At 40.3% G+C, this 24,969-nt stretch overlaps 1 pseudogene across 1 annotated transcript; it reads left to right on the top strand.

Annotated features, from left to right (window-relative positions):
• The first annotated feature begins 1,813 nt into the window (after positions 1–1,813).
• On the top strand, positions 1,814–3,243 carry LOC307069726 (ubiquitin-conjugating enzyme E2 variant 1-like; annotated as a pseudogene). The gene is made up of 3 exons: positions 1,814–1,855; positions 2,732–2,788; positions 2,949–3,243. The product of its transcript is annotated as a ubiquitin-conjugating enzyme E2 variant 1-like (transcript).
• The last annotated feature ends 21,726 nt before the right edge of the window (positions 3,244–24,969 follow it).

Genomic DNA, 24,969 nt, shown 5'->3' with positions numbered 1-24,969 from the left:
GTGAAAGGGAACACTCTTGCACTCTTGTTGGGATTGTAAATTGGTACAGCCACTATGGAGAACCGTATGGAGGTTCCTTAAAAAATTAGAAATAGAACTACCATATGACCCAGCAATCCCACTACTGGGCATATACCCTGAGAAAACCATAATTCAGAAAGAATCATGTACTAAAATGGTCATTGCAGCTCTGTTTACAATAGCTAGGACATGGAAGCAACCTAAGTGTCCATCGACAGATGAATGGATAAAGAAGATGTGACACATATATACAATGGAATATTACTCAGCCATATAAAGAAATGAGATTGAGTTATTTGTAGTGAGGTGGATGGACCTAGAGTCTGTCATACAGAGTGAGGTAAGTCAGAAAGAGAAAAACAAATACCGTACGCTAACACATATATATGGAATCTAAAAAAAATTGGTTATGAAGAACCTAGGGGCAAGACTGGAATAAAGAGGCAGATGTAGACAATGGACTTGAGGACACTGGGCAGGGGAAGGGGAAGCTGGGACGAAGTGAGAGAGTGTCATGGACTAATATATACTACAAATGTAAAATAGCTAGTTGGAAGCAGCCGCATAACACAGGGAGATCAACTCAGTGCCCTGTGATCACCTAGAGGGATGGGATAGGGATGTTTGGCGGGAGATGCAAGAGGGAGTGGATATGGGGATATGTGTATATGTATAGCTGATTCACTTTGTTATAATTCAGAAACTTACACACCACTGTAAAACAATTATACTCCAATAAAGCAGTAAAAAAAAAAAAAAAGCAAAACTTTTTTAGGCTTTCTAGATCATTTTTATGAGACCCAAGAATCCACAGAATGTATGTACCTTAAACCACCAGCTTAACATGTACTTTTCCTTGGGTAATTCATCATTTAATAGGGAATTCCAAAGAAAAGTCTTCAAGAATTGAATGAATAAATGTTTAAAGGAGAAATTTCAGACAGTAAGCCTTTCAGAAAGTGTCAAAGGCCCTGAGGGTAGTGTAGGTTGCCGATAATTTGATAACAAACGTCATATTAAATATTATAATTTTCCATCTAAAAAATAAAATGGATCCTATTGCTTTGTAATATAGAATACAAAAATAAAGTCTGGCAAAATGTTCTTGGCTAGTGGTGTATATGAAAAAGATAGGACATAATCCTTAACATGGAGAGCAATGACCCCTTGTCAAAAAGCCATATCAAAATCCTGGTGGGGATATTAAATTGTTCTCTTTATCAACTAGAAACATGGGATTTTTAAAGGATGAAAACACTATAGCATACAAAGTTCTTAATAATAGCAAAACAATAAGAGGACATATAGACTCCAAATCTCTTTTATGTAATACAAACTTCTCTTTTACCTAAACTGAAAGAGTTAGATGGGGCTTGGCAAGAGTTTCTACCACTAAAGCAGTTCTTAACATGAGTCGTGGCTTCAGGGCATATCTAAGCTCTTTGAAATTGTATGCAAAGTTTCATGTACATATATGTACATTTTTTTTCTGGGAAGAAGGTCTGCAGCTTTTGTCAAAGTCACAAAGGGATTTGTGCTCCTCCCCCGCTGAAAATACAGCTTTAGAACCACAGAACATAAAGATCTCATCTCCAAGAATGTTACATGTAATTCCAGGGTGTATGGTTTGTAAAAACAAAGGTGGAAGGTTATTTGGAAGGAGGTAAAATATTCTTAACGAAAAAGCATTAAATTTGATGTTTCGAGAGTCCATGATTGCAACATATGACCATCCAAATTAACATGAGGTGTTCATGTGCCCCTGAGGAAAGGGTTTATGTGGAATGTAACTATGCGCAAAGCAGTATTCAGGGAACAAGGTTATGTGCTGGAGGTGAGGGCTTAGATAATAAGATAGACCTGGTACTCCAAGAGCCCACTAAGGCAACTTTCTTAGTATATACGTTTTAGCTACATTGGTTTCTGAAACCAACCAAATTTTTAAAATCAGTCTTGACCCAACATTTAATTACTGATGTGCATTATTATAGCACCATCTTGTGGAATACAGTTGAAATTCATGCATGTCTTTAGGTGGCTGCTTAGTCAGTCGTTTTCAAAGTGTGTTCTGTGAACCCCTGGGGGTACTTAAGGCATATTCAGGGAGTCCATAGGGTCAAAGCTATTTTCAATAATACTAAGATGCCATTTGCCCTCTTAAATGTGTTGGATTTGTACTGATGCAAATGGTGGGTAAAACTATGTATACTTTAGCATGAATCATGGCAATGGTCCCAAATTATACTATTAGTCATTGTGTTCTTCACTGCTATGCATCTGAAGGAAACCAAAAGCTTGTTATACTTACGAGTATCCTTATGAAGTAGCAAGAAAAAAACTGGGGAGTCCAGGCCAAAGGACTCAATGTACAGGAATTCACTTTGTCAATTTTGCTTGTAAGAAATCCCTCCAAGAACTGAGGAATCTCTGCAAGTAGCAGACATTTGTGAGCATCACAGATAAGAGGCTTGTGTTTTAATATGCACTCCTCCACCCATTAGCTTTAAGTTTCAAGGGTTTTTATCTCTATAAAGAGGATATTACTAGGAGTTGCTGCATTGAGAAGTTGTAAGGATTAAAAGCTGGATATAATGGCCTGGTAAACGTTGCCTCTTCTAGTGTCCTCTCTTCCTCCCTGTGCTAAAGTTTACCAAGGAATTTAATCTTCACAGAAACCCTATGAAGTTGATATTTTCCTCCTCTTTTTCAGATGGAAAAACTGAGGCTAGGAAAGATTCAAGTCTCTTACCTGAAGTCACACAGCAATGTGAGTGGTAAAGAGAGCCTGAACCCAGGCAATTTCACTCCAGAGGAGTAAAAGTCTCCTGAAATTTCTGACTGTTAGAACATGAAGAAAGCCAGAAAGGAGGAGGAGATTGCACAGTTAGCTGGAGTCTAGAAAATGATGAAGACATGACACAAGATAGAAAGGGATAGTAAATCTTTATGAAAAATGGATATACAGCCTTAAAACAGAATGTGGACCTAAATACTCAGAATCACACCGCTTTGGAAGATTTATAACAAAAATAGTATGAATGTAGTTAATAGTTCTAATGGAGTTGTGAGCTGAAGAGCCATGTTGGTGCTAGCAAAATGGCAGAATTCCTATAGCAGAAAAGTTGTCTTGCAAGAGCTTTATTGATGTCTAAGAGTTTAATGATGTCTAAAGAAAATATGATAATTCCTCAGCCACCTGAAGGACAGTGTTACAGCAACTAATCAAAAAGAAAAACCACAGCCTCTCCCCCTCAGTCTTTTTTTAAGATTTTTTTTGATATGGACCATTTTTAAAGTCTTTATTGAATTTGTAACAATACTGCTTCTGTTTTATGTTCTGGTTTTTTGGCTGTGAGGCATGTGGGCTCTTAGCTCCCTGACCAGGGATTGAACCCTCACCCACTGCATTGGAAGGCAAAGTCTTAACCACTGGACCGCCAGGGTAGTCTCCCACTCAGTCTCTATTTTCCACAATGGTGATTTTTTATAGATACGCTTTGTAGACCTCAAAGTACTGGAAAGGAAGCTCTCATTCAAAGGCAATTTATCTTAAAATAATGTAGATAATACCAATTTTTTGTCCATTTGAAATACATAGCATGTGCTACAACAAAGCATCCTGCCAAGTGTAACAATCAGCAGGAAGAGCCGTTTCCTAGAGTGTGCCTGCAGGGCTCAGGGATCTCAGAGCTGGTGTCAGATCACTGGTGGGGTGAGGCCAGTTCCTGACACAGTTGGACATGGGGCCCAGGGCATCCTCAAACTTGTGTTGGCCTGCTAGTTTGCAGAGCCAGGGCCTAGCTGGTCCCAGGGTAGATTCTGGACAGCTGTGGGTGATCTGGGTCCACAGGCTACAGATTTGTGGTTTTCTTGCATCTGGTGTCTGCTCCCTAGTGGGTGAGGCTGGTCTAGAGGCTAGTGCAGGATTCCTGTGCCTGCCCACTGGTGGGTGAAGCTCCGTCTTGGCCCTCTGGTGGGCAGGAATGTGTCTAGGGTCACCTGCGGGCTCAGGAATTCTTTAGGCAGCCTATCTGCTGGTGGGTGGGGCTTTTGTCCTTGCCCAGTTAGTTGCTTGGCCTGAGGCATCCCAGCACTGGTGCCTATAGGCTTTTGGATGGGGCCAGGTCTTTGTGCTAATGAGCTAGAGTGAGGATCCCATGATGGCACCTACTGGCACTATTGTACCTGTGGTGGAAAGCTCCCAAATATGGCTGCTGCCAGTGTCTATGTTCCCAGAGTGAGACACATCTGACCCCTACCTCTCTGGAAGACTCTCCAAGAACAGCAGGTAGGTCTGGCCCAGGCTCCTATAAAATCACTGCTTTTGCCCTTGGTCCTGGTGAACATGAGATTTTGTGTGCGCCCTTTAAGAGTAAAGTCTATTTCCCCCAGTCCTTTGGGATTCCTAAAATTAAACCCCGCTGGAGTTCAAAGCCAAATGCTCTAGGGGCTCATCTTCCTGGTGCAGGACTCGCAGGCTGGGGATCTCTAAGTAGGGCTCAGAACTCCCACACCTGTTGAAGAACCTCTGCAATATCATTATTCTCCAGTTTATGGGTAACCCTCCCAGGGGTATGGGACTTGAGTATATCATGAATCCACTCCTCCTACCTGTCATTGTAGTTCCTTCTTTATGTCTTTTTTTTCTTTTTTCTTTTTTTTTGATAGATACCTCAACCTCTCTCTCTTTCGTTTTTTTTAAAATTTATTTATTTTTTATTTTTTGCTGTGTTGGGTCTTCGTTTCTGTGTGTGGGCTTTCTCTAGTTGTGGCAAGCGGGGGCCACTCTTCACCACGGTGCGCGGGCTTCTCCCTATCACGGCCTCTCTTGTTGCAGAGCACAGGCTCCAGACACACAGGCTCAGTAGTTGTGGTTCATGGGCCTAGTTGCTCCACGGCATGTGGGATCCTCCCAGACCAGGGCTCAAACCCGTGTCCCCTGTATTAGCAGGCAGATTCTCAACCACTGCGCAACCAGGGAAGCCCCCTTCTTTATGTGTTTAATTATAGATCTTTTCTAGTAGCATCCAGTCTTTTTCATCAATGGTCATCCTGAGGATAGTTGTGACTTTGGTGTGCTCATGGGAGGAGGTAAGCTCAGGTTCTTTCTTCTCCATTATCTTCGCTGATCCCTCTGTTTTATTCCTTAGATTCCACATATGGGATCCAGGACTTCCCCTATCTAGTCCAGCTGGTAAGGAGCTTGGAAGTCATTATTCTGTCCTAACAACAGGTAAAAAGCTGAAAACTGAAAAATCAAAAACTCTTCTTAGATTCATCAGAGAAGTGAGGACTGGGAAAACTGCTGACACTAAAATTGGAAAGAAAGACAGGCAGATACAGAGAATCACAACTCACCAGTACAGAAAATCTTAATCATAAACCTCCATGGGAAGCAGTGCTGGGGTAGAGAAACCTGAAATATACTTAATGAATTGCTTGAGGCTCACTGGGGACAAATTTGAGAGTTAAAAACTCCTGGGGGACCCAGTCATTGTAAGACCCCCACACTTTTATGACTTTTAACTCCAGGAGTTCTACGAGGTTCTCCAGTGACTAACAGAGAAAAACTTCTTTGTGCTTTTGGTAGGGCAGAGGAAATTTAATCATTTTGAAAAACACCAAAAAATTCTGTCCTTAACAAGGCCTGCTCTCGGGAGTAACTGTACTAGTCAGGGTTCTCTAGAGAAACAGAACCAATAGGATATACATAGAGATATTTATATAAGAGGTGATTTATTATAGAAATTGGTTCACATGATTATGAAGGTCAAGAAGCCCCATGATCTGCCATCTCCAAGTGGAGGAATGAGGAAAGCCAGTGGTGTAATTCAGTCTAAGTCCAAAGGCCTGAGAATCAGGAGGCCAATGGTTAAGTCCCAGTCCAAGTCCGAAGGCCCAAGAAATAGGAGCTACAATTTAAGCTCCAACAGGAGATGATGTCCAAGGGCAGGATAACATGGATGTCCCAGTTCCAACAAAAAGAGAGCAGATTTACTCTTCATCTTTTATTCTATTCAGGCCCTCAATAGACGGGATAATGCCCACCCACACTGGTGACAGTGATCTGCTTTACTCATTCTATTGATTCAAATGCTAATCTCTTCCAAAAAACCCCTCACAAACACTCCTAGAAATAATGTTTTACCAGCTGTCTGGGCATCCCTTAGCTCAGTTAAGTTGATATATTAAATTAACTATCACAAGTCCATCCCTTGTCAACTTGGCACACACATGATCTCCTTAAACCAAATCTAATATCCAAATAAAGACAATAACAGGGACATAATTTTGCCTAACATGAAACAACCATTATGTTAACAACCTAAATGCACTAATCCCTTCCCCTTGAGTGATGTTTACTCTTCTCCTGATATCATGAAACTTAAATACTATTACGTAAAATTAACAATACATAAATACCATGATATAAAGTTAATATATCTTGTGTTATGGAATATGGGAATAAGAGGGAAAGAAAATAAAGATACTTGCTTAATATATGTATATATACACAGATGTATTTATAAAAACATAAGAAGGAAATTATCATGACAATTACATCTTCTTTTCTATAACTGGTTATCTGATCATAGCTGGTATTTTATCAATCTTCTTCTACTACCCATTCTGTATTCCATTTTCCTTGAGCAAGCACCTCAGCTGGTCACGGTTCTTTACATAGCTGGGTGACCCAAACCTTCATTCCTGAAGGCACTGCGCCATTAGTAGTCTTTTCTGGATTGAGTTGTAGTTTTCCATTGAGCTCAATCACAGGGCATGGTAATAATAAGAGATTTACTAAGGGATCTACTGTATTCCAGACATACTCTTTCTTACCTCCATCGTAGAATAGTAGTTCAATTACCCTTTGGTAGTCAGGATTAATCACCTCAGCCAACATTGTAACTCCCTTTTTGCCTGTTGATTCAGAAGCCATGAGGAGCCCAAAGTAGCTGGGTGGCAATCTTAGCTTCTAGTTCAATGGAATCATTGTTGCGCCTCAAGGCGGAAGTATTCCTCTCTCTGGTACTAAGACTTCTAAGCCAGCAGAGCAAGTCATGGGAAAAGAAATAAATTTTTTTGATAATGGGTCATTAAGGGTAATAGTAAATGGTGCTGCTCCCATTTCCATCCCTTGATTCCTAGAACTGTAAATTCTGGCTATCAGAGAAAGAGCACCATATATTGGAAAATAATTCAGAGCATATATAGCCTTCTGGAGAACCATGCCTCAACTCTACAAGGAATTTCCACTTAGCTGGTGCTCTTAATGAGTCTTTGAAAGGCCATTTCACCAAACTACCAGGTCAACTGCTCAGAATGGTGGGGAACATAAGACCAGTTAATTCCATGAGCATGTGTCCATTGCTGCACTTTTTTTTTAACATCTTTATTGAAGTATAATTGCTTTACAATAGTGTGTTACTTTCTGCTTTATAACAAAGTGAATCAGTTATACATATGTTCCCATATCTCTTCCCTCTTGCATCTCCCTCCCTCCCACACTCCATATCCCACCCCTCTAGGTGGTCACAAAGCACCAAGCTGATCTCCCTGTGCTATGCAGCTGCTTCCCACAAGCTATCTATTTTACATGTGGTAGTGTATATATGTCCATGCCACGTTCTCACTTTGTCACAGCTTACCGTTCCCCCTCCCCATATCCTCAAGTCCATTGCCTAGTAGGTTTGTGCCTTTATTCCTGTCTTACCCCTAGGTTCTTCATGACATTTTTTCTTAAATAACATATATATGTGTTAGCATACGGTATTTGTCTTTCTCTTTCTGACTTACTTCACTCTGTATGATAGACTCTAGGTCCATCCACCTCATTACAAATAACTCAATTTAGTTTCTTTTTATGGCTGAGTAATATTCCATTGTATATATGTGCCACATCTTCTTTATCCATTCATCTGATGATGGACACTTAGGTTGCTTCCATCTCCTGGCTATTGTAAATAGAGCTGCAATGAACATTTTGGTACATGAAACTTTTTGAATTATGGTTTTCTCAGGGTATATGCCCAGTAGTGGGATTGCTGGGTCATATGGTAGTTCTATTTGTAGTTTCTTAAGGAACCTCCATACTGTTCTCCATAGTGGCTGTACCAATTCACATTCCCACCAGAAGTGCAAGAGTGTTCCCTTTTCTCCACACCCTCTCTGGCATTTATTGTTTCCAGATTTTTTGAAGACGGCCATTCTGACAGGTGTGAGATGATATCTCATTGTAGTTTTGATTTGCATTTCTCTAATGATTAATAATGGTGAGCATTCTTTCATGTGTCTGTTGGCAATCTGTATATCTTCTTTGGAGAAATGTCTATTTAGGTCTTCTGCCCATTTTTGGATTGGGTTTTTGTTTGTTGCTTATTGAGCTGCATGAGCTGCTTGTAAATTTTGGAGATTAATCCTTTGTCAGTTGCTTCATTTGCAAATATTTTCTCCCATTCTGAGGGTTGTCTTTTGGTCTTGTTTATGGTTTCCTTTGCTGTGCAAAAGCTTTGAAGTTTCATTAGGTCCCATTTGTTTATCTTTGTTTTTATTTCCATTTCTCTAGGAGGTGGGTCCAAAAGGATCTTGCTGTGATTTATGTCATAGAGTGTTCTGCCTATGTTTTCCTCTAAGAGTTTGATAGTTTCTGGCCTTACATCTAGGTCTTTAGTCCATTTTGAGCTTATTTTTGTGTATGGTGTTAGGGAGTATCTAATCTCATACTTTTACATGTACCTGTCAAGTTTTCAATTTTCTTAACTTTACCAAGGATTGATTTGTGAACCTAGATATGATCTATCCTGGAGAATGCTTCATGAGCACCTGAGAAAAATATGTATTCTGTTGTTTTTGGATGACATGTCCTATAAATATCAATTCAGTCCATCTTGTTTAATGTATCATTTAAAGCTTGTGTTTCCTTATTTATTTTCATTTTGGATAATGTGTCCATTGGTGTAAGTTGGGTGTTAAAGTCCCCTACTATGAATGTTTTACTGTCGAATTCCCCTTTTATGGCTGTTAGTATTTGCCTTATGTATTGAGGTGCTCCTATGTTGGTTGCATAAATATTTAGAATTGTTAGATCTTCTTTTTGGATTGATCCCTTGATCATTATGTAGTGTCCTTCTGTGTCTCTTCTAATAGTCTTTATTTTAAAGCCTATTTCATCTGATATGAGAATTGCTACTAAAGCTTTCTTTTTATTTCCATTTGTGTGGAATATCTTTTTCCATCCCCTCACTTTCAGTCTGTATGTGCCCCTAGGTCTGAAGTGGGTCTGCTGCAGCCAGCATATATACGGGTCTTGTTTTTGTATCCATTCAACCAATCTATATACTTTGGTTGTAGCATTTAATCCATTTACATTTAAGGTAAATATCGATATGTATGTTCCTATTACCGTTTTCTTAATTGTTTTGGGTTTGTTATTATAGCTCTTTTCCTTCTCTTGTGTTTTCTGCCTAGAGAAGATCCTTTAGCATTTGTTTTAAAGCTGGTTTGGTCATGCTAAACTCTCTCAGTTTTTGCTCATCTGTAAAGGTTTTAATTTCTCCATGAAATCTGAATGAGATCCCTGCAGGATAGAGTAATCTTGGGTGTAGGTTTTTCTCCTTCATCACTTTAAATATGTCCTGCCAGTGCCTTCTGACTTGCAGAGTTTCTGCTGAAAGATCATCTGTTAATCTTATGGGGATTCACTTGTGTGTTATTTGTTGTTTTTCCCTTGTTGTTTTTAATATGTTTTCTTTGTATTTAATTTTTGACACTTTGATTAATATGTATCTTGGCGTGTTTCTCCTTGGCTTTATCCTGTAAGGGACTCTCTATGCTTCCTGGACTTGATTAACTATTTCCTTTCCCATATTATGGAAGTTTTCAACTATAATCTCTTCAAGTATTTTCTCAGTCTCTTTCTTTTCCTCTTCTTCTTCTGGAACCCCTATAATTCGAATGTTGGTGTGTTTAGTGTTGTCCCAGAGGTCTCTGAGACTGTCCTCAGTTCTTTTCATTCTTTTTCCTTTATTCTGTTCTGCAGTAGTTATTTCCACTATTTTATCTTCCAGGTCACTTATCCGTTTTCTGCATCAGTTATTCTGCTATTGATTCCTTCTATAGCATTTTTAATTTCATTTATTGTGTTGTTCATCGTTGCTTGTTTCCTCTTTAGTTCTTCTAGGTCCTTGTTAATTGTTTCTTTCATTTTCTCTATTCTATTTCCAAGATTTTGGATCATCTTTACTCTCATTATTCTTCATTTTTTTCAGGTAGACTGCCTATTTCCTCTTCATTTGTTAGATCTGGTGGGTTTTTATCTTGCTCCTTCATCTGCTGTGTGTTTTTCTGTCTTCTCATTTTGCTTATCTTACTGTGTTTGGGGTCTCCTTTTTGCAGGCTGTGGGTCTGTAGTTCCCGTTGTTTTTGGTGTCTGTCCCCAGTGGCTAAAATTGGTTCAGTGCATTGTGTAGGCGTCCTGGTGGAGGGGACTAGTGCCTGTGTCCTGGTGGATGAGTCTGTATCTTGTCTTTCTGGTGGGCAGGTCCACGTCTGGTGGTGTGTTTTGGGGTGTCTGTGGACTTATTATGATTTTAGGCAGCTTCTCTGCTAATGGGTGGGGTTGTGTTCCTGTCTTGCTAGTTGTTTTGCATATGGTGTCCATCACGGTAGCTTGCTGGTCGTTGAGTGAAGCTGAGTGTTGGTGTTGAGATGGATATTTCTGGGAGATTTTCGCCATTTGATATTAGGTGGAGCTGTGAGGTCTCTTGTGGACTAGTGTCCTGAAGTTGGGTCTCCCACCTCAGAGGCTCTGCACTGACTCCTGGCTGTAGCACCAAGAGCCTTTCATCCACACGGCTCAGAATAAAAGGGAGAAAAAGTAGAAAGAAAGAGGATAAAAGGAAATAAAATAAAGTAAGGTAAAATAAAGTTATATAAATATAATTATTAAGAAAAAAATATTTTTACATAAAAAAATAAAAGATGGATAGAACCCTAGGACAAATGGTGAAAGCAAAGCTATACAGACAAAATCTAACACTGAAGCCTACACATACACACTCACAAAAAGAGGAAAAGGGGAAAAAATCATAAATCTTGCTCTCAAAGTGCACCTCCTCAATTTGGGATTATTCATTGTCTATTCATGTATTCCACAGATGCAGAGCACGTCAAGTTGATTGTGGAGCTTTAATTGGCTGCTTCTGATGCTGCTGGGAGGGATTTCCCTTTCTCTTCTTTGTTCTCACAGCTCCCGGGGCTCAGCTTTGGATTTGGCCCTGCCTCTGCATGTAGGTCACTTGAGGGTGTCTGTTCTTTGCTCAGAAAGGACGGGCTTAAAGGAGCCGCTGATTCGGGGGCTCTGGCTCACTAAGTCTTGGGGGAGGGATGGGTACAGAGTGCAGGGCGAGCCTGCAGTGGCAGAGGACAGCAGGACGTTGCACCAGCTTGAGGCGTGCCTTGCGTTCTCCGGAGGAAGTTGTCGCTGTATCCCGGGACCCTGGCAGTGGCGGGCTGCAGAGCGTCCCTGGCAGGGAGGCGTGGAGAGTGACCTGTGCTTGCACACAAGCTTCTTGGTGGCAGCAGCAGAAGCCTTAGCGTCTCACGCCCGTCTCTGTGGTCCGCGATGTTAACCGTGGCTTGCGCTCATCTCTGGAGCACCTTTAAGCAGCGGTCTTAATACCCTCTCCTCGCACACCAGGAAACAAACAGGGAAGAAAAAGTCTCTTACCTCTTCAGCAGTTCCAGACTTTTCCCCGGACTCCCTCCCAGCTAGCCATGGTGCACTAACCCCCTGCAGGCTGTGTTCACACCACCAACCCCTGTCTTCTCCCTGCACTCTGACCGAAGCCCAAGCCTCAGCTCCCAGCCCCGCCCACCCCGGCGGGTGAGCAGACAAGCCCCTCGGGCTGGTGAGTGCTGGTTGGCACCGATCCTCCGCACGGAAATCTCTCTGCTTTGCCCTCTGCACCCCTGATACTGTGCTCTCCTCCGCGGCCCCAAAGCTTCCCCCCTCCACCACCCACAGTCACCGCCTGCGAAGGGGCTTCCTAGTGTGTGGAAACCTTTCCTCCTTCACGGCTCCCTCCCACTGGTGCAGGTCCCGTCCCTATACTTTTGTCTCGGTTTATTCTTTTTTCTTTTGCCCTACGCAGGTACGTGGGGAGTTTCTTGCATTTTGGGAGGTCTGAGGTCTTCTGCCAGCGTTCAGTAGGTGTTCTGTAGGAGTTGTTCCATGTGTAGATGTATTTCTGAGGTATCTGTTGGGAGGAAGGTGATCTCCATGTCTTACTCTTCTGTCATCTTTTGGTGTATATCTGCTGCACTTCTTTTGCTGTGAAGTGAGTTCCTTGATCAGAGGCTATGCTATGTAGAATCCCATGATGATGGGTAAGACATTTTATATGTCCACAGATGTGAATAAAATGGATGACAGAAGAAGGGCTTCTAGATGGCGGAAGTGTGAGACCTGGAGATCACCTTCCTCCTCAAAAATACATCAGAAATACACTTACATGTGGAACAACTCCTACGGAACACCTACTGAATGCTGGCAGAAGACCTCAGACCTCCCAAAAGTGAAGAAACTCCCCCACGTACCTGGGTAGGGTAAAAGAAAAAGAAAAAATGGAGACAAAAGACTAGGGATGGGACCTGTACCATTGGGAGGGAGCTGTGAAGGAGGAAAGGTTTCCACACACTAGGAAGCCCCTCCGTGGGCAGAGACAGTGGGTGGGAGAAGGGGGGAGCTTCGGAGCCATGGAGTACAGTGCAGCAACAGGGTGCGGAAGACAAAGCAGAGAGATTCCTGCACAGAGGACCAGTGCCGACCAGCACTCATCAGCCTGAGAGGCTTGTCTGCTCACCCGCCGGGGTGCTTGTGGTCTGGAAGCTGAGGTTCAGGCTTCGGTCAGGTCCCAGGGAGAGGACTGGGGTTGGCTGCATGATCACAGCCTAAAGGGTCTAGTGCACCACAGCTAGCATGGAGGGAAACCGGGAAAAAGTCTGGAGCTGCCGTAGAGAGCAGAATAAAGAAAAAAGAATGAAGACATTTGAGGACAGTCTCAGAGGCCTCTAGGACAACATGAAACACACCAACATTCGAATTGTAGGGATCCAAGAAGAAGAAGAGAAAAAGAAAGGGACTGAGAAAATATTTGAAGAGATTATAGTTGAAAACTTCCCTAATATGGGAAAGGAAATAGTTAATCAAGTCCAGGAAGAACAGAGAGTCCCATACAGGATAAATCCAAGGAGAAACACACCAAGACACATATTAATCAAAGTGTCAAAAATTAAATACAAAGGAAACATATTAAAAGCAGGAAGGGAAAAACAACAAATAACACACAAGGGAATCCCCATAAGGTTAACAGCTGATCTTTCAGCAGAAACTCTGTAAACCAGAAGGGACTGGCAGGACATATTTAAAGTGATAAAGGTGAAAAACCTACAACCAAGATGACTCTACACAGCAAGGATCTCATTCAGATTTGATGGAGAAATTAAAACATTTACAGACAAGCAAAAGCTAAGAGAATTCAGCACCACCAAACCAGCTTTACAAAAAATGTAAAAGGAACTTCCCTAGGCAGGAAACACAAGAGAAGGAAAAGACCTACAATAACAAACCCAAAACAATTAAGAAAATGGTAATAGGAACATACATATCGATAATTACCTTAAATGTAAATGGATTAAATGCTACAACCAAAATATATAGATTGGTTGAATGGATACAAAAACAAGACCCGTATATATGCTGTCGGCAAGAGACCCTCTTCAGACCTACGGACACATACAGACTGAAAGTGAGGGGATGGAAAAAGATATTCCACACAAATTGAAATCAAAAGAAAGATTTAGTAGCAATTCTTGTATCAGATAATATAGACTTTTAAACAAAGACTATTACAAGAGACACAGAAGGACACTACATAATGACCAACGGATCAATCCAAGAAGAAGATATAACAATTGTAAATATTTATACAACCAACATAGGAGCACCTCAATACATAAGGCAAATACTAACATCCATAAAAGGGGAAATTGACAGTAACACAATCATCGTAGGGGACTTTAACACCCCACTTTCACCAATGGACAGATCGTCCAATATGAAAATAAATAAGGAAACACAAGCTTTAAATGATACATGGAACAAGATGTACTTGATTGTTATTTATAGGACATTCCATTCAAAAACAACAGAATACACATTCTTCTCAAGTTCTCATGTAACATTCTCCAGGATATATAATCCCTTGGGTCACAAAACAACCCTTGGTAAATTTAAGAAAACTGAAATCATATCAACTATCTTTTCCGACAACAACACTATTAGACTAGATATCAGTTACAGGAAAAAATCTGTAAAAAATACAAACACATGGAGGCTGAACAACACACTACTTAATAACCAAGACATCACTGAAGAAATCAAAGAGGATATCAAAAAATACCTAGAAACAAATGACAATGAAAACACGATGACCCAAAACCTATGAGATGCAGCAAAAGCAGTTCTAAGAAGGAAGTTTATAGCAATATAATCCTACCTTAAGAAACAAATAACAACTCAAATAAACAACCTAACCTTACACCTAAAGCAATTAGAGAACGAAGAACGAAAAAAAACCCAAATTTGGCAGAAGGAAAAAACCATTAAGATCAGATCAGAAATAAATGAAAAAAAATTGAAGGAAACAATAGCAAAGATCCAGAAAGCTAAAAGCTGGTTCTTTGAGAAGATAAACAAAATTGATAAACCATTAGACAGACTTATCAAGAAAAAATTGAGAAAACTCAAATCAATAGAATTAGAAATGAAAAGAGAGAAGTAACAAATGGCACTGCAGAAATACAAAGGATCATGAGAGATTACTACAAGCCACTATATGCCAATAAACTGGACAACCTGGAAGAAATGGACACATTCTTAGAAATGCACAACTTTTCAAGTCTGAACCAGGAAGAACTAGAAAATATGAACAGAACAATCACAAGCACTGAAATTAAAACCATGATTTAAAATCTTCTAACAAACAAAAGCCCAGGACCAGATGGCTTCACAGGCGAAATCTATCAAACATTCAGAGAAGAGCAAACACCTATCCTTCTGAAACTCTTCCAAAATATAGCAGAGGGAGGAACACGCCCAAACTCATTGTACGAGGCCAACATCACCCTGATACCAAAACCAGACAAAGATATCACAAAGAAAGAAAACTACAGGCCAATATCACTGATGAACATAGATACAAAAATCCTCAAGAAAATACTAGCAAACAGAGTCCAGCAGCACATTAAAAGGATCATACAACATGATCAAGTGTGATTTATCCCAGGAATGCAAGGATTCTTCAATATGCGCAAATCAATCAATGTAATAACAAGATTAACAAACTGAAGGAGAAGAACCATATGATCTTCTCAATAGAAGCAGAGAAAGCTTTCGACAAATTTCAACACCCATTTATGTTAAAAAAAAAACCCCTGTAGAAAGTAGGCATAGAGGGAAATTTCCTCAACATAATAAAGGCCATATATGACAAACCCACAGCAAACATCGTCCTCAATGGTGAAAAACTAAAATCATTTCCACTAAGATCAGGAACAAAAAAAGGTTGCCCAATCTCACCACTCTTATTCAACATAGTTTTGGAAGTTTTAGCCATAGCAATCAGAGAAGAAAAAGAAATAAAAGGAATACAAATCAGAAAAAAAAAGTAACGCAGTCACTCTTTGCAGATGACATGATACTATACATAATGAATCCTAAAGATGATACCAGAAAACTACTAGAGCTAATCAATGAATTTGTAATGTAGCAGGATACAGAATTAATGCAAAAAAATCCCTTACATTCGTATACACTAAAGATGAAAAATCTGAAAGTGAAATCGAGAAAACACTCCCATTTACCATTGCAGCAAAAAGAATAAAATATCTAGGAATAAACCTACCTTAGGAGACAAAAGACCTGTATGCATAAAACTATAAGACACGGATGAAAGAAATTAAACATGATACAAACAAATGGGGAGATATACCATGTTCTTGGATTGGAAAAATCAACATTGTGAAAATGACTCTACTTCCCAAAGCGATCAACAAATTCAATGCAATCCCTATCATACTACCACTGGCATTTTTCACAGAACTAGAACCAAAAAATTCACAATTTGTATGGAAACACAAAAGACCCCGAATAGCCAAAGCAATGTTGAGAAAGAAAAACGGAACTCAAGGATCAATCTCCCTGACTTCAGACTATACATCAAAGCTACAGTAATCAAGACAGAATGGTACTGACACAAAAACAGAAATATAGATCAATGGAACAGTATAGAAAGCCCAGAGATAAACCCACGCACATATGGTCACCTTATCTTTGATAAAGGAGGCAAGAATATACAGTGAAAAACATACAGCCTCTTCAATAAGTGGTGCTAGGAAAACTGGACAGCTACATGGAAAAGAATGAAATTAGAACACTTCCTAACACCATGCACAAAAATAAACTCAAAATGGATAAAAGACCTAAATGTAAGGCCAGAGACTATCAAACTCTTAGAGGAAAACATTGGCAGAACACCCTATGACATAAATAACAGCAAGATCGTTTTTGAAACACCTCCTAGAGAACTGGACATAAAAAAAATTAACAAGTGGGACCTAATGAAACTTAAAAGCTTTTACACAGCAAAGGAAACCATAAGCAAGACGAAAGGACAACCCTCAGAATGGGAGAAAATATTTGCAAATAAAGGAACTGACAGAGGATTAATCTCCAAAATTTACAAGCAGATCATGCAGCTCAATATCACAAAACAAATAACCCAATCCAAAAAATGGGCAGAAGACCTAAATAGACATTTCTCCAAAGAAGATATACAGATTGCCAACAAACACATGAAAGAATGCTCAACATCATTAATCATTAGAGAAATGCAAATCAAAACTACAATGAGGACTTCCGGGTAAGATGGCGGAAGAGTAAGACGCGGAGATCGCCTTCCTCCTCACGGATACACCAGAAATACAGCTACGCGTGGAACAACTCCTACAGAGCACCTACTGAACGCTGGCAGAGGACCCCAGACCTCCCAAAAGGCAAGAAACTCCCCACATACCTGGGTAGGGCAAGGCGGAGAGGTTCCCGCACAGAGGATCGGTGCCGAGCGGCACTCACCAGCCCGAGAGGCTTGTCTGCTCGCCCGCCGGGGCGGGCGGCGCTGGAAGCTGAGGCTCGGGCTTCGGTCAGAGCGCAGGGAGAGGACTGGGGCTGGCGGCGAGAACTCAGCCTGAAGGGGGCTAATGTGCCACAGCTAGCCGGGAGGGAGTCCGGGAAAACTCTGGAGCTGCCGAAGAGGCAAGAGACTTGTTCTTCCCTCTTGGTTTCCTGCTGCGCGAGGAGAGGGGATTAAGAGCGCTGCTTAAAGGGGCTCCACAGACGGGCGCGAGTCGCGACTGAAAGCGCGGAGCCCAGTGACGGGCGTGGGACGCTGGGGCTGCTGCTGCCGCCGCCAAGAAGCCCGTGTGCGAGCGCAGGTCACTGTCCACACCGCCCTTCCGGGAGCCTGAGCAGCCCGCCACTGCCGGGGTCCCGGGATCCAGGGGCGGCTTCCCTGGGAGAACGCACGGCGCGCCTCGGGCTGGTGCAACGTCACGCCGGCCTCTGCCGCTGCAGGCTCGCCCCGCACTCCGTGCCCCTCCCTCCCGCCCGGCCTGAGTGAGCCAGAGTTCCCGAAGAGGCTGCTCCTTTAACCCTTTCCTGTCTGAGCGAAGAACAGACGCCCTCCGGCGACCTACACGCAGAGGCGGGGCCAAATCCAAAGCTGAGACCCGGGAGCTGTGAGAACAAAGAAGAGAAAGGGAAACCTCTCCCAGCAGCCTCAGAAGCAGCGGATTAAAGCTCCACAATCAACTTGATGTACCCTGCATCTGTGGAATACATGAATAGACAACAAATCATCCCAAATTGAGGAGCCAGGAGTCAGTACTGTGCCTCTGAGGTGGGAGAGCCAACTTCAGGACACTGGTCCACAAGAGACCTCCCAGCTCCACATAATATCAAACGGCGAAAATCTTCCAGAGATCTCCATCTCAACACCAGCACCCAGCTTCACTCAACGACCAGCAAGCTACAGTGCTGGACACCCTATGCCAAACAACTAGCAAGACAGGAACACAACGCCACCCATTAGCAGAGAGGTGGCCTAAAATCATAAAAAGTCTGCAGACACCCCAAAACACACCACCAGACGTGGACCTGCCCACCAGAAAGACAAGATCCAGCCTCATCCACCAGAACACAGGCACTAGTCCCCTCGACCAGGAAACCTACACAACCCACTAAACCAACCTTAGCCACTGGGGACAGACACCAAAAACAACAGGAACTACGAACCTGCAGCCGGCAAAAAGGAGACCCCAAACACAGTAACATAAGCAAAATGAGAAGACAGAAAAACACACAGCAGGAGAAGGAGCAAGATAAAAACCCACCAGACCTAACAAATGAAGAGGTAATAGGCAGTCTATCTGAAAAAGAATTCAGAATAATGATAGTAAAGATGATCCAAAATCTTGGAAATAGAATAGACAAAATGCAAGAAACAGTTAACAAGGACCTAGTAGAACTAAAGATGAATCAAGCATCGATTAAAAACACAATAAATGAAATGAAAAATACTCTAGATGGGATCAATAGCAGAATAACTGAGGCAGAAGAACGGATAAGTGAGGTGGAAGATAAAATAGTGGAAATAACTAATGCAGAGCAAAATAAAGAGAAAAGAATGAAAAGAACAGAGGACAATATCAGAGACCTCTGGGACAACATTAAACGCACCAACATTCGAATTATAGGGGTTCCAGAAGAAGAAGAGAAAAAGAAAGGGACTGAGAAAATATTTGAAGAGATTATAGTTGAAAACTTCCCTAATATGGGAAAGGAAATAGTTAATCAAGTCCAAGAAGCACAGAGAGTCCCATACAGAATAAATCCAAGGAGAAATACGCCAAGACACATATTAATCAAACTGTCAAAAATTAAACACAAAGAAATCATATTAAAAGCAGCAAGGCAAAAACAACAAATAACACACAAGGGAATCCCCATCAGGTTAACAGCTGATCTCTCAGCAGAAACTCTACAAGCCAGAAGGGAGTGGCAGGACATAATTAAAGTGATGAAGGAGAGAAACCTGCAACCAAGATTACTCTACCCAGCAAGGATCTCATTCAGATTTGATGGAGAAATTAAAACGTTTACAGACAAGCAAAAGCTGAGAGAGTTCAGCACCACCAAACCAGCTTTACAACAAATGCTAAAGGAACTTCTCTAGGCAAGAAACACAACAGAAGGAAAAGACCTATAATAACGAACCCAAAACAATTAAGAAAATGGGAATAGGAACATACATATCGATAATTACCTTAAATGTAAATGGACTAAACGCTCCCACCAAAAGACACAGATTGGCTGAATGGATACAAAAACAAGACCCATATATATGCTGTCTACAAGAGACCCACTTCAGACCTAGAGACACATACAGACTGAAAGTAAGGGGATGGAAAAAGATATTCCATGCAAATGGAAACCAAAAGAAAGCTGGAGTAGCAATTCTCATATCAGACAAAATAGACTTTAAAATAAAGACTACTAGAAGAGACAAAGAAGGACACTACATAATGATCAAGGGATCGATCCAAGAAGAAGATATAACAATTGTAAATATTTATGCACCCAACATAGGAGCACCTCAATACATAAGGCAAACACTAACAGCCATAAAAGGAGAAATCGACAGTAACACAATCATAGTAGGGGACTTTAACACCCCACTTTCACCAATGGACAGATCATCCAAAATGAAAATAAATAAGGAAACACAAGCTTTAAATGATACATTAAACAAGATGGACTTAATTGATATTTATAGGACATTCCATCCAAAAACAACAGAATACACATTTTTCTCAAGTGCTCATGGAACATTCTCCAGGATAGATCATATCTTGGGTCACAAATCAAGCCTTGGTAAATTTAAGAAAATTGAAATTGTATCAAGTATCTTTTCCGACCACAATGCTATGAGACTAGATATCAATTACAGGAAAAGAGCTATAAAAAATACAAACACATGGAGGCTAAACAATACATTACTTAATAACGAAGTGATCACTGAAGAAATCAAAGAGGAAATAAAAAAATACCTAGAAACAAATGACAATGGAGACACGACGACCCAAAACCTATGGGACGCAGCAAAAGCAGTTCTAAGAGGGAAGTTTATAGCAATACAATCCCACCTTAAGAAACAGGAAATATCTCGACTAAACAACCTAACCTTGCACCTAAAGCAATTAGAGAAAGAAGAACAAAAACATCCCAAAGTTAGCAGAAGGAAAGAAATCATAAAAATCAGATCAGAAATAAATGAAAAAGAAATGAAGGAAACAATAGCAAAGATCAATAAAACTAAAAGCTGGTTCTTTGAGAAGATAAACAAAATTGATAAACCATTAGCCAGACTCATCAAGAAAAAAAGGGAGAAGACTCAAATCAATAGAATTAGAAATGAAAAAGGAGAAGTAACAACTGACACTGCAGAAATACAAAAGATCGTGAGAGATTACTATAAGCAACTCTATGCCAATAAAATGGACAACCTGGAAGAAATGGACAAATTCTTAGAAATGCACAACCTGCCAAGACTGAATCAGGAAGAAATAGAAAATATGAACAGACCAATCACAAGCACTGAAATTGAAACTGTGATAAAAAATCTTCCAACAAACAAAAGCCCAGGACCAGATGGCTTCACAGGCGAATTCTATCAAGCATTTAGAGAAGAGCTAACGCCTATCCTTCTCAAACTCTTCCAAAATATAGCAGAGGGAGGAACACTCCCAAACTCATTCTACGAGGCCACCATCACCTTGATACCAAAACCAGACAAGGATGTCACAAAGAAAGAAAACTACAGGCCAATATCACTGATGAACATAGATGCAAAAATCCTCAACAAAATACTAGCAAACAGAATCCAACAGCACATTAAAAGGATCATACACCATGATCAAGTGGGGTTTATCCCAGGAATGCAAGGATTCTTCAATATACGCAAATCAATCAACGTGATACACCATATTAACAAATTGAAGGAGAAAAACCATATGATCATCTCAATAGATGCAGAGAAAGCTTTCGACAAAATTCAACACCCATTCATGATAAAAACCCTGCAGAAAGTAGGCATAGAGGGAACTTTCCTCAACATAATAAAGGCCATATATGACAAACCCACAGCCAGCATCGTCCTCAATGGTGAAAAACTGAAACCATTTCCACTAAGATCAGGAACAAGACAAGGTTGCCCACTCTCACCACTATTATTCAACATAGTTTTGGAAGTTTTAGCCACAGCAATCAGAGAAGAAAAGCAAATAAAAGGAATCCAAATTGGAAAAGAAGAAGTAAAGCTGTCACTGTTTGCAGATGACATGATACTATACATAGAGAATCCTAAAGATGCTACCAGAAAACTACTAGAGCTAATCAATGAATTTGGTAAAGTTGCAGGATACAAAATTAATGCACAGAAATCTCTGGCATTCCTATATACTAATGATGAAAAATCTGAAAGTGAAATCAAGGAAACACTCCCATTTACCATTGCAACAAAAAGAATAAAATATCTAGGAATAAACCTACCTAAGGAGACAAAAGACCTGTATGCAGAAAATTATAAGACACTGATGAAAGAAATTAAAGATGATACAAATAGATGGAGAGATGTACCATGTTCTTGGATTGGAAGAATCAACATTGTGAAAATGACTCTACTACCCAAAGCAATCTACAGATTCAATGCAATCCCTATCAAAATACCACTGGCATTTTTCACAGAACTAGAACAAAAAATTTCACAATTTGTATGGAAACACAAAAGACCCCGAATAGCCAAAGCAATCTTGAGAACGAAAAATGGAGCTGGAGGAATCAGGCTCCCTGACTTCAGACTATACTACAAAGCTGCAGTAATCAAGACAGTATGGTACTGGCACAGAAACAGAAAGATAGATCAATGGAACAGGATAGAAAGCCCAGAGATAAACCCACGGACATATGGTCACCTTATCTTTGATAAAGGAGGCAGGAATGTACAGTGGAGAAAGGACAGTCTCTTCAATAAGTGGTGTTGGGAAAACTGGACAGGGACATGTAAAAGTATGAGATTCGATCACTCCCTAACACCATACACAAAAATAAGCTCAAAATGGATTAAAGACCTAAATGTAAGGCCAGACACTATCAAACTCTTAGAGGACAACATAGGCAGAACACTCTATGACATAAATCACAGCAAGATCCTTTTTGACCCACCTCCTAGAGAAATGGAAATAAAGACAAAAATAAACACATGGGACCTAATGAAACTTAAAAGCTTTTGCACAGCAAAGGAAACCATAAACAAGACCAAAAGACAACCCTCAGAATGGGAGAAAATATTTGCAAATGAAGCAACTGACAAAGGATTAATCTCCAAAATTTATAAGCAGCTCATGCAGCTCAATAACAAAAAAACAAACAACCCAATCCAAAAATGGGCAGAAGACCTAAATAGACATTTCTCCACAGAAGATATACAGACTGCCAACAAACACATGAAAGGATGCTCAACATCTTTACTAATTAGAGAAATGCAAATCAAAACTACAATGAGATATCATCTCACACCAGTCAGAATGGCCATCATCAAAAAATCTAGAAACAATAAATGCTGGAGAGGGTGTGGAAAAAAGGGAACACTCTTGCACTGCTGGTGGGAATGTGAATTGGTACAGCCACTATGGAGAACGGTATGGAGGTTCCTTAAAAAACTACAAATAGAACTACCATATGACCCTGCAATCCCACTACTGGGCATATACCCTGAGAAAACCATAATTCAAAAAGAGACATGTACCAAAATGTTCATAGCAGCCCTATTTACAATAGCCCGGAGATGGAAACAACCTAAGTGTCCATCATCGGATGAATGGGTAAAGAAGATGTGGCACATACATACAATGGAATATTACTCAGCCATAAAAAGAAATGAAATTGAACTATTTGTAATGAGGTGGATGGACCTAGAGTCTGTCATACAGAGTGAAGTAAGTCAGAAAGAGAAAGACAAATACTGTATGCTGACACATATATATGGAATTTAAGAAAAAAAAAGGTCATGAAGAACATAGGGGTAAGACAGGAATAAAGACACAGACCTACTAGAGAATGGACTTGAGGATATGGGGAGGGGGAAGGGTAAGCTGTGACAAAGTGAAAGAGCGGCATGGACATATATACACTACCAAACGTAAGGTAGATAGCTAGTGGGAAGCAGCCGCATAGCACAGGGAGATCAGCTCGGTGCTTTGTGACCGCCTGGAGGGGTGGGATAGGGAGGGTGGGAGGGAGACGCAAAAGGGAGGGGATATGGGAACATATGTATACATATAACTGATTAAATTTGTGATAAAGCAAAAAATAAAAAAAAAAAAAATATTTAACAGGGAGAAGCTTGCTGTAACAATAAATCAAGCAGTTAAATAAAGTAGTAGAAAGAGAAAAAAAAAAAAAAAAAAAAAAAAAAAAAAAAAAAAAAACTACAATGAGATATCATCTCACACCAGTCAGAATGGCCATGATAATAAAATCTACCATCAATAAATGCTGGAGAGGGTGTGGAGAAAATGGAACCCTCTTGCACTCTTGGTGGGATTGTAAACTGATACATCCACTATAGAGAACAGTATGGAGGTTCCTTAAAAAATAAAAATAGAACTACCATATGACCCAGCAATCCCACTACTGGGCATATATCCCGAGAAAACCATAATTCAAAAATAGTCATGTACCAAAATGTTCATTGCAGCTCTATTTACAATAGCCAGGAGATGGAAGCAACCTAAGTGTCCATCATCAGATGAATGGATAAAGAAGATGTGGCACATATATACAATGGAATATTACTCAGCCATTAAAAGAAACGAAATTGAGTTATTTGTAGTGAGGTGGATGGACCTAGAGTCTGTCTTACAGAATGAAGTAAGTCAGAAAGAGTAAAGCAAATACCATATGCTAACACATATATATGGAATCTAAAAAAAAAAAAAAAAAGATCATGAAGAACCTAAGGGCAAGACAGGAATAAAGACGCAGACCTACTAGAGAATGGACTTGAGGGTACAGGGAGCGAGAAGGGTAAGCTAGGACAATGTGAGAGAGTTGTGTGGACATATATACACTACCAAACATAAAATAGATAGCTAATGGGAAGCAGCCGCATAGCACAGGGAGATCAGCTCAGTGCTTTGTGACCACCTAGAGGGGTGGGATAGGGAGGGTGGGAGGGAGGGAGATGCAAGAGGGAAGATATATCGGGACATATGTATGTTTATAACTGATTCACTTTGTTATAATGCCGAAACTAACACACCATTGTAAATCAATTATAATCCAATAAAAATGTTTAAAAATTAGAAGAAAAAATTGGAGTCAAGAGGAAAGGAAAATTTCATTTTTTTAAAAGTAAACTTATTCTTTTAACTGGCAATAAAGGCAAGGAAAATAGTTTAAAAAGTAAAATTAAATGGATGACTAATAAGAACCTGCTGTATAAAAAGTAAATAAAATAAAATTCAAAAAACAATCCCAGCAAGTAATTTTGTGGATATCAAAAACTGATTCTAAAGTTTACATCGAGATGCAAAAGACCAAGAATAGACAACACAATGTTAAAGGAGAACAAAATTGGAGGACTGACACTACCAATTTTAAAGACCTACTCTAAAGCCACAATAATCAAGATGGTGTGGTGTTGGTGAAAGAATAGGCATATAGATTAATGGAACAGAATAGAGAGCCCCAAAATAGAAACTCACAAATAT

This window comes from Hyperoodon ampullatus (genome assembly GCF_949752795.1).
Source record: "Hyperoodon ampullatus genome assembly, chromosome: X".
NCBI lineage: Eukaryota > Metazoa > Chordata > Mammalia > Artiodactyla > Ziphiidae > Hyperoodon > Hyperoodon ampullatus.
This window is presented reverse-complemented; position numbering and strand designations above follow the sequence as displayed.